General features: G+C 40.4%; 1 pseudogene; it reads left to right on the top strand.

Moving 5' to 3' along the window:
* Positions 1 to 249: 249 nt before the first annotated feature.
* Positions 250 to 6,300, top strand: LOC110595591 (annotated as a pseudogene).
* The last annotated feature ends 3,259 nt before the right edge of the window (positions 6,301 to 9,559 follow it).

Raw genomic sequence — 9,559 nt, forward strand, 5'->3', positions numbered from 1 at the left:
TAGGCTTGAGATACATAACAGTAGTGAGTTCAATCAGAAGCTGTGGCCAGTATAAGGGCAACCATATTTTTATGTTTTTATGTGGTGTCAGCTGTGCAATGTGGAACCAGGACTGGTCAATTCAAGATGCCCAGTGGACCACACAGATTGATAGGAAGAGCATATAAGGCTTGTTTCATAAAGAATAAGTAGTAATCTGCCAGGCAAAGTGGAGTGCACTTCTGAAATAGGAACAGAATTAGTCAAGGCATGGGATACTTCAAAGGGACCAGAGAGCCAATGAGTCCAAGCAGTGGTGGAAGATGTAACTCCAGCAGAGAGAAGGTACGGATGCATGCAGAGGCAGATGGCAGGGCACCGTGCCGGGGATGGGGTTGGTGGCTATCAAAAGTCTTTAAGTGAGGAGAGAACATGATTAGGTCTGTGTTTTAGTTATGAGTAGAAGTTGTACAGGAGAACATCAAAGAAGGTATTAAAATAGCCCAGCAAGAAGTGAAGAGAGGGTCTGAAGCCAGGCAGGCTAGAGAGAGGTGAGGCTGAGGAGTTGAGAAACATGTCAGGATGCAGGAAAAAAAACACACAACAAAGTACTTCCTGTTCTTTTCGCTGAAATAACCAATTGCAGAGAAAAAGCAAGAAGAATGGAGTCTTACTCCTTCATCGTTTCTTAGTCCCTCAAACAACTTCATTGTTTTGGGAGAACTTAACTAGATTGAAGAGAATACTAAAAGTGCAATGTGAGAAGCATTTTTCTTTCAGTTCCAACTGAAGACAAGAAGAGTAAAGTACATGAAGATAAAAACTTAGGGCAGGTCGGGTTCGGTGGCTCAAGCCTGTAATCCCAGCATTTTGGGAGGCTGAGGCAAGAGGATTGCCTGAGCCCAGGGGTTCAAGACCAGGCTGGGCAACTTAGTGAGACCTCATCTCTACAATATATCAAAAAAATTAGCTGGGCGTGGTAATGCGTGCCTGTAGTTCCAGCACCTTGGAAGACTGAGGCGGAAGGATTGCCTGAGCCCAGTGGGTCACCGCTGGGGTGGCCGTGAGTATGCCACTGCACTCCAGCTTGGGCGACAGAGTGATACTCTGACTCAAAACAACAACAACAACAACAATAACAACAGCAACAACACCTTAGGGCAAAGGACATTTTCAAATCTTTAATAGAGAGACGTGTCTGTCCTTATGTTTGCTGATCAGTACATTATTTTCTAACAAATTGGCATTGATTTTCAATGAGGTTATAAACCTGATAACTGTTTAAATGTGTATTGCATATTTTGTTATGTTTTATTATAGAAGACATATGTGGATATGTATAATTTATTATTCTACTGATGAGAATAATTTATGGAGAAATAAATAGTTCCTATAACTTGAATTTCAAGTCCTCCCTATTACAAATATGATAGAAAAATGATCTAATGTCTTCTCTTCAAAACACCATTTAAAATTGTCATTTAAAGAATCATTAATTCTATACTGCATCCCTGGCTTCAGTAAGTAAATAATTTCCTTAATCTTTCATTCTCTGAATTGTGCATACTTCTCTCTCTAATCTGTTTCGTTGTCCACAAAGTTCTTTTAAAACATGAAATGCCCACATGTGTGTTTCTTCTTTCCCTTCAGCGGCTGCATTCTCCGCCACATATTTACATGATCTGGTGGCCAGCTCATCAGTCCATTCCTCTCATGTGGAAATCACTGGAGTGCAAAGCCCTCTCCGGGTGGCACTGCACTAATTATTTGTACAACATTGCTAGAGGAGCCATGCTTGCTCCCGGACTCATTTTGAACTTATCAAGGAAGGATGTGGATGACATCAGGGAAGGATTTTACAAGACTCTGTCTAGACTGCCAAAACAATCTGTGGTGGGAGAAAATTGCGTAAATATGGGCTACCAGGAAACAGTCATTTTTCTTCTCCCCTCCTTGTGGTCCTTTTTTTGGTGTGGGACAGAGTGCAGCCTGGGCTGGCAATTCTGTAAATTATACTCTTTGAATCATGTAATAATAACTCAAGGACCAGAATGATTTAATGCCATATGGTAAGTGAATGTGGGAATCATCTCAGACCAAATAAATAAATAGAAGAAGCAAGTGACTTTGAGCTCGTTTTAACTTACATGTTTCTTCCAAATCACTTAGCTTTATCCAAGATTTCGTGGGTACTCTGGATAGACCGACATGGATAAATAATAAAAGGACAAGACATGATCCAATTTTTCTCCTTTGGATGGAGGACAGTTAGAGCCCAGAATCAACCATGAGTCTCTTTCCTTGTACCCCTAACTATTTAGGGGTCTGGCTGAGCCCCATATCTGTTAAAGTGGGTAGAGGGGAGTCCTAAACTGTGTGCTGTTTTCCATAATACAAAGATTCACTGGCTTCATATGATTATTAGCTTTGTCTAGCCCCCCTCAAAAGCTAACTCAATGAGTTTTCATCACTAAGTCTTCTTTATAATTTTGCACCCAGAAATGATCACCAAAAAATAGAAACAGATGCATTTTTTGAAGTGTCAAACCTGTGCTATGGGTAACATTTGTCTCTATTTTAAACAAAACCTGGAACATAAGGAAAAGATTGAGTTACATAGAACTGAATCTGAAATCCTAACAAGTGTTGCTCTTTCTTCTATTATAGTTCCTTTTTCTGAGTTCCTATTCCATCTTTGGTAGACATTGTCTTCCTCCGTTCTCTGACCACCATATACCTTCTACCATCATGCTGCCTTAGATCACCCTACTCTGTTCCAAACTGGCCTATTTTGGACTAAAATTTTTCAAGGACTTGCTGAAACTTAATGAGCATCCAAACTAGGGGTAAGTGACCAACTGTACCACATAATAAACCATCTAAAAAACTTAATGACTTAAAAAACACAAATATTTTTTAAAATATTTTATAACTTTCTGGTTTAGTTAGGACTAGCAAGAGGGGTCCTCTACTGGCTTCACTTACAAGATCACAGTCAGATGTCAGTTGGTTTGCAGTTAGGACTTCATGGTTGGTACCTTAGTGCCCCTCCACAGGTTTCTCTCTTTGTGGCCTCTCATCTTTTGGGACCTCTCCCTCCATCATGTTGGCCTGAACTTCTTACATAGTGGCTCATGACTCCAAGGGGAAGGAAGCAAAATCTTCCAGGTTTTCTTAATGCCTGGGCTTAGAAGTCTCAGCACTTTACTTTCTTTGTATTCTCAGCCTAGATTCAAGGAAAGGGGATATACCTCTTGGTGGTAGGACAGCAAGTATGCACATGAAGAGACAGTTATTTGGGGACCATATTTAAAAAGTAACTATCACCTCAACATCTCTACATTGGGAAAAGAAGAAAGAAAAAGAAGCATAAAGAAGGAAGAAAGAAAAGGAAGGAAAGGAGAGAGGGAGGGAAGGAAAGAAAGAGAAGAAAAAGATTTTCACAGAAGTAATACCCTAAAGGACTGAGTCTCCACTGTTGGTCATATTGGATAGCATGACTGCATCACAAAAAAAAAAAAAAAAAGATGATTTGAAGTACATTTTAGCTCAAATTGCACCATACGGAAACATTTTACCTTGACTGAGTCAACCTATCCTGGTCACACTTTTACATCTCTCCTGATAGCCACATAGTCTCTACCTTCCTCCATTCAAATATATTGAGTTCAATTTATTGACTGACTAGCCCTCCTACACAATCCCCTCCCACGCAGTGCAGACTTTGGAAAACCTGTGAGGTAGATATGAGGCGGGGACAAGATTAGTGTAAGCAAAGACTTAGAGACAGAAAAGTGTATAGGATGAATGGGTAGCAATATGCAGATGGAGTTAAAAGGAAACTTAGCATTAGAAATCCAAGGTTCCACTTCCAGTTATTTTCTGGCAATGTGACCTACAACAAATTATTGGAGCTCTTGAACCTCCAGTTTCCTCAAATGGACAATGAGAAGGTAGAACTGTCAACCTCTCAGGCTTGTTGGATCCAAAATGAAAGGCGATGCATGTGCAAAATTACTTGGTAAGCTCTCAAATGCTCACAAAGTAAGCAAGATTGATGTAAATGAAAAATTATAAAGCATAAGATGAGAAGTAGTAGGAGATGAACTAGAAAAATAGTTTATGACAGATTCAAAGAAAAAAATAAAAGGAAACTTAAGTGCAGTGAAGCTGGAAGAAATTAAAAAGCATATAAACCAAATAGATGACCTGTAATAAATCTGTTCAATCTAAAAACACATTTTACATTACTCTAAAGTTGCATTTACACACCTGGTTTACTCTGAAAATTGGTAGACATCATCTAAAAAGTTTCAACTAGCTAGTTCTATTTGTAATGCCTCTACAGTTGTATTTAAAGCAAAGATGATTTATCAAGACCAGAAGTTATTTCATTATTTAAAATCCCAGAGGTGTTTGCCTTTAAGATTTGAGGACAATTAGCAGACTTGCACTAATTCAGGACTTGCACTAACATTACAGTTGACATGCATAAGACCTCATCAAAAACAAATGAGTCACAAGGAAAAGTGTTTTACATAGAGCATTTAACTGCTTGTCATTGACTTAGATGAGTCTGGCTTTAGACCAAACGTAGTGAGAAGTGGAGACAGAGAGGACAAAGGGGAAAAACGTTTTCTTCCTGCCTTTAGTACACAGTTCAAAGGGTGTGTCTGCATAACATTCTAGGGCCAGTGCTCATGCATGAGTTTTTACATGCATGTGGAGTAAGGAGCTGACTGAGGGTTGTGCCTGCAGCCCTGAGTGGGTTTTCTCTTGCCTCCTTGTTGAAACACAAAATGCTGCATTCACCAATGGAGAATGACTCACTTTTGGAGACTCCCTTGAAACGTAAGGTTCCAAGAAACTGAGTATAGTCTCCTAGAGGACCCAAACAGGTCCAGGGCTGAGCAAGTAAAGATAGGGGACCTGCCAGCAGCCAACCGTTCAGGATTTAAGATGGTGCAATGAGTAATAAATCAGCACTTGGGAAAGCTAATTCAGGATGTGAGGTGATTCTGCCTTTGTTCCATTTCACTCAAATTGGCATTGATGTTTATGCCTCCTTGAACAACTAGAGATGTCAAGATGACTCAGATTTATATTTTATGCTCTGCTTTTGTGAGATAATATGAGACCAATCCTTGGAATTTCCTCTCTTCCACGTTTGTAAGTCTAGAAGAAACTATCACCTAAGAGCTGAGATAGGTCGCTCCAAAGAACCTCAAAGAGCAAGATTCACAAGATATATGATGGACTGGTTCTTCAGAAAATAAAATTCCTTGGCAAGTTTGACTAAAGAATATGGCATTTAAATTTTAAGTAGATAGTAAACTCAACTTCGATTTCCGTTAGTGAAGCCCTCAAATATGTCATCTTTGAATTCAAAGAACAGATACAAGAACATGTAAAATAATGCTTTAACAGAACCTGAGTCCTGCCATTTTGCTCTCCTCCATGGACACCATAAGCTTCACTACTCACTCCACCACTCTCCACCATCTATTGTTTACTGGGGTCCATCTGGCGGTCCAGAGGCTAGCCCATCATCAGCACTGCCAGTGTTTATATAGGTGCCAGGGCCTCAGACTCCTGGATCTCTGCTCACCAGCTTCTGTGAGATCAGGGGACCTGGCTGCAGGGATGGCCAGAGATCTGGTGGGAATGGGGGGCACCCAGAGTAAGAAGAGGACCATGAATACCTGAATTACTCCCTGTCCTCCTACCTGGACAGGGTAAGGAGCCTGGAAACTGAGAATTGGAGGCTGGAGAGCAAAATCTGGAATATCTGGAGAAGAAAAGATGCCAGCTCAGAGACTGGGGGCATTACTTCAAGACCACCGAGGGCCTGAGGGCTCAGATCTTTGCAAATTTTGTGGACAATGCCTGCATCGTTCTGCAATGGACAATGACCATCTTGCTGCTGATGACTTTAGAATCAAGTATGAGACAGAGCTGGCTATGCACCAGTCTGTAGAGAGTAACATTCATGGTCTCTGCTGGGTCATTGATGACATCAATGTCACTCAGCTACAGCTAGAGACAGAGATAGAGGCTCTCAAGGAGGAGCTGCCCTTCATGAAGAACCAGGAAGAGGAAATAAAAAGTCTACAAGCCCAGATTGCCAGCTCTGGGTTGACCATGGAGATAGATGCTCCCAAATTTCAGAACCTCCGCAAGATAATGGTGAACATCCAGACCCAGTATGATGAGCTGGCTCAGGAGAACCAAGAGGAGATGAACAAGTATTGGTTCCAGTAGATTGAGGAGAGCACTGCAGTGGTCACCATGCAGTTCACTGAGATTAGAGCTGCTGAATGATGCTCACAGAACTGAAACATACAGTCCAGTCCCTGGATATCTACCAGGACTCAATGAAAAATCTGAAGGCCATCATGGAGAATAGCCTGAGGAAGGTAGAGGCCAGTTACACCATGCAAATGAAACAGCTTAATGGGTTCCTGCTGCCCTGGAGTCTGAACTGGCACTGACCCAGGCTGAGGGCCAGTGTCAGGTCCAGTAATAGGAGGCCCCACTGAACATCAAGATTAAGCTGGAAGACGGGGAGGATTTCTGTCTGGGTGATGTCCTGGACAGCAGCAGCTCCATTCAGGTCATCTAAAAGACCACCACTCCCAGGATAGTGGACAACACAGTGGTGTCTGAGGCCAAAGACACCAAATTTGTGAGGCACTGAGGCAGTGGGAGAAAGGTAGTTACCCTTTGTGGAGTGGGAGACCAATAAAAAGTTCAGAGGTTAAAAAATACTTTATAAATAAATAAATAAATAAAATTTTAAAAATCACTGTTTTTCTAAACACAAAGTCCTGGAATGGAGATATCTTCAACTGAATTTATTAGGTAAGGATTTACTGGTACCACCTACATTGTTTGAGTGTTACTTGTTACCTAAAAATGAAAGAGGGGCTCTTGGAAACAAAGGGGCACAGTTGTTGAGGAATGCCTTATGATCCCTTTAAGGTAGATTACAAGGAGAAAAAAACAGTGAAATGGACAGTGGAAGAAGAGGGGAAGGACTCTGATCTCCAGTGGCCCAGTATAGACTCCGTTAAGCATGCCATGCTCTCAGTCGATGCTGTGGGATCATGGCTGTATTGAGTAGTGCTCTGCTTGGAAAAACAAAGACTGTTTAGTCAATTACAACAGTGATTTCTATAGGCAGCATTCAAGCCAGGTATAGGAAGTCAGCCCATATTCATGATGCCAGAAGACCTCCATCTGAAGGTGTCTCACTTGGCAGTCTTCGACTGAGTATGACATTTAATTAATCTTTTCTTTTTTTTTAACCTCCCATTAATTTATCTTTCCTCATACAAGGTATTTCACGATGTGTTGGAAACACAATAAATGGAGCTGGAGATCATCATCCTAGGGTAATGACTCAAAATCAGAAAACCTTCTTGTTCTCACTCATAGGTGGGAGCTAAACAGTCACAAAGATAGAAATAATAGACACTGGGGACACCAATAAGGAGGTAGGTGGGGATGGTTAGGGTTCACAAACTACCTATGGGGCACAACCTTTACTGTCTGGGGAATGGGCCACCTGAGACCCAATCCTCACCACAACTCAATACATCCGTGTAATGAATATGCATGTGTACCCCCCAATCTAAAATTTAAAAAGAAAGAAAAAAGAAACACAATGATTTTATTTATCTTTGTTTTCCTTGGCCTTCTTTTTTTTAAATTTTTTTTTATAGATGTCAGATACAATTCAGATTTAGGTATATACAAGTGACCATCGTCATACAGGTAAAGTTTGGTACCCACTTTGCCTGGTTTGAGATCAGATACCCTTATTTATGTTATCTGTCCTCCCTCCTACCCCTGGCAGTGTCCCACTATTGCCAATCCCTTTACCATTGTGTTATGGTAAATGTTCAGGGTCCTCTTATGAGTAAGAACATGTGGTACTCAGTTCTTTGTTTCTGTGATAGATCACTGAGTATGATAGACTCTCAATCCATCCATGTTGCTGCAGAGTCCATAATTTTGTTCTTCTTTATGGCTGCATAATATTCCATCATGTATACGTACTACATTTAAAAAATTTAATCCAGCTTTGATGGGCAGCACAGTTGGTTCCATGTATTTGCTATTGTGAATAGTGCTGCAATAAGCATGCGTGTGCAGGTATCCTTTTTGTAGAGTGCTTTAAGTTTCTCCAGGTATATTCCCAGAAGGGGGATCGCTGGGTCATATGGAAGGTCAATTTCTAGTTCTTTTAGGAATTGTCACATTGTTTTCCATAGAGGTTGAACTGGATTTCATTACCACCACCATTTCCTTTTCTCTGCATCCTCACCAGCATCTGTTTTTTTAATTTTTCATTTATTTTTATTTTTTATCAATGATGCCTGGCCTTCTTAAGAAAGTAGTTATAGAGGAAACAGTAGGTGATAGGGGAAAAATATATATATATATGCAGTATATATGTATAATTAATATATATTGGATTATGTATCTATGTATTATATATGTATGCATATATATATACATATAATACGTATATGCACATACACATTTACATATAAAGTGGCATCTCATGAAACCACAATAATTCAGTCAAATTAGTTTGACATCACTATTGACAAAATAATCCTTTGTTGTCTTCAGTTTTTGAATTGGTATTATATGGGTCCTAGGATGAAGTAACTGGATCATGAGGTTGGAGCCCTCATGATAGACCAATGTAGTTATAACGGGAGTGGATCGGTTATCACAAGAACAGGTTATTATAAAGGTGAGCCTGGCCTCTTATACTTTCTCTTGCACATAATGTTTTTCGCTTATTTACCCTTTCATCATGGGATGACACTCATCAGATGCCAGTATCATGCTTTTGGACTTTCCAACATCCAGAATCATGAGCCTAATAAAACTTCTGCTCTTTATATATTACACAGTCTGTGGTATTCTGTTATAGCAGCAGAAAATGAACTGATTCATGTAACAATAAAGTTTCTTATACTTCAAATCATCCATGCCCTTTGTATACTTTTTTGTTTAATCATTTAGGCTGGGCATGGTGGCTCGAGCTATAATCCCAGCACTTTGGGAGGCTGAGGTGAGAGGATTGCTGAGCCCGAGTGTTCGAGACCAGTCTGGGCAACATCGTAAGACCTCATCTTTACAATAAATCAAAAAATTAGTTGGACATGGTAGTGTGTACCTGTAATTCTGGCTCCTTGGAAGGCTGAGGCAGAAGGATTGCCTACGCCCAGCGGGTCGACGCTGGGGTGACCAAGAGTGTGCCACTGCACTCCAGCCTGGGCAACAGAGTGAGACTCCAACTCAAAAAAAAATCATTTAAGTTTATAACAATCCTCAGTAAAAGAAACAAAGTGGGAGGTATCACACTTCCAGACTTTAAACTTTATTATGAGTCTACAATAATCAAAACAGCCTGATATTAGAACAAGAACACATATAGACCAATAGAAGAGGATAGAGATTCTTGAAGTAAAACCCCAGTTTATCTTCAACAAAGCCTCCACCAACAACCACTGGGGAGAGGAGAACCTATTCAGTAAATGGTGCTGAGAAAACTGATTGA

This window comes from Carlito syrichta, unplaced genomic scaffold, assembly GCF_000164805.1.
Source record: "Carlito syrichta isolate Samal-C Ts95f unplaced genomic scaffold, Tarsius_syrichta-2.0.1 Scaffold303068, whole genome shotgun sequence".
Taxonomy (NCBI): domain Eukaryota; kingdom Metazoa; phylum Chordata; class Mammalia; order Primates; family Tarsiidae; genus Carlito; species Carlito syrichta.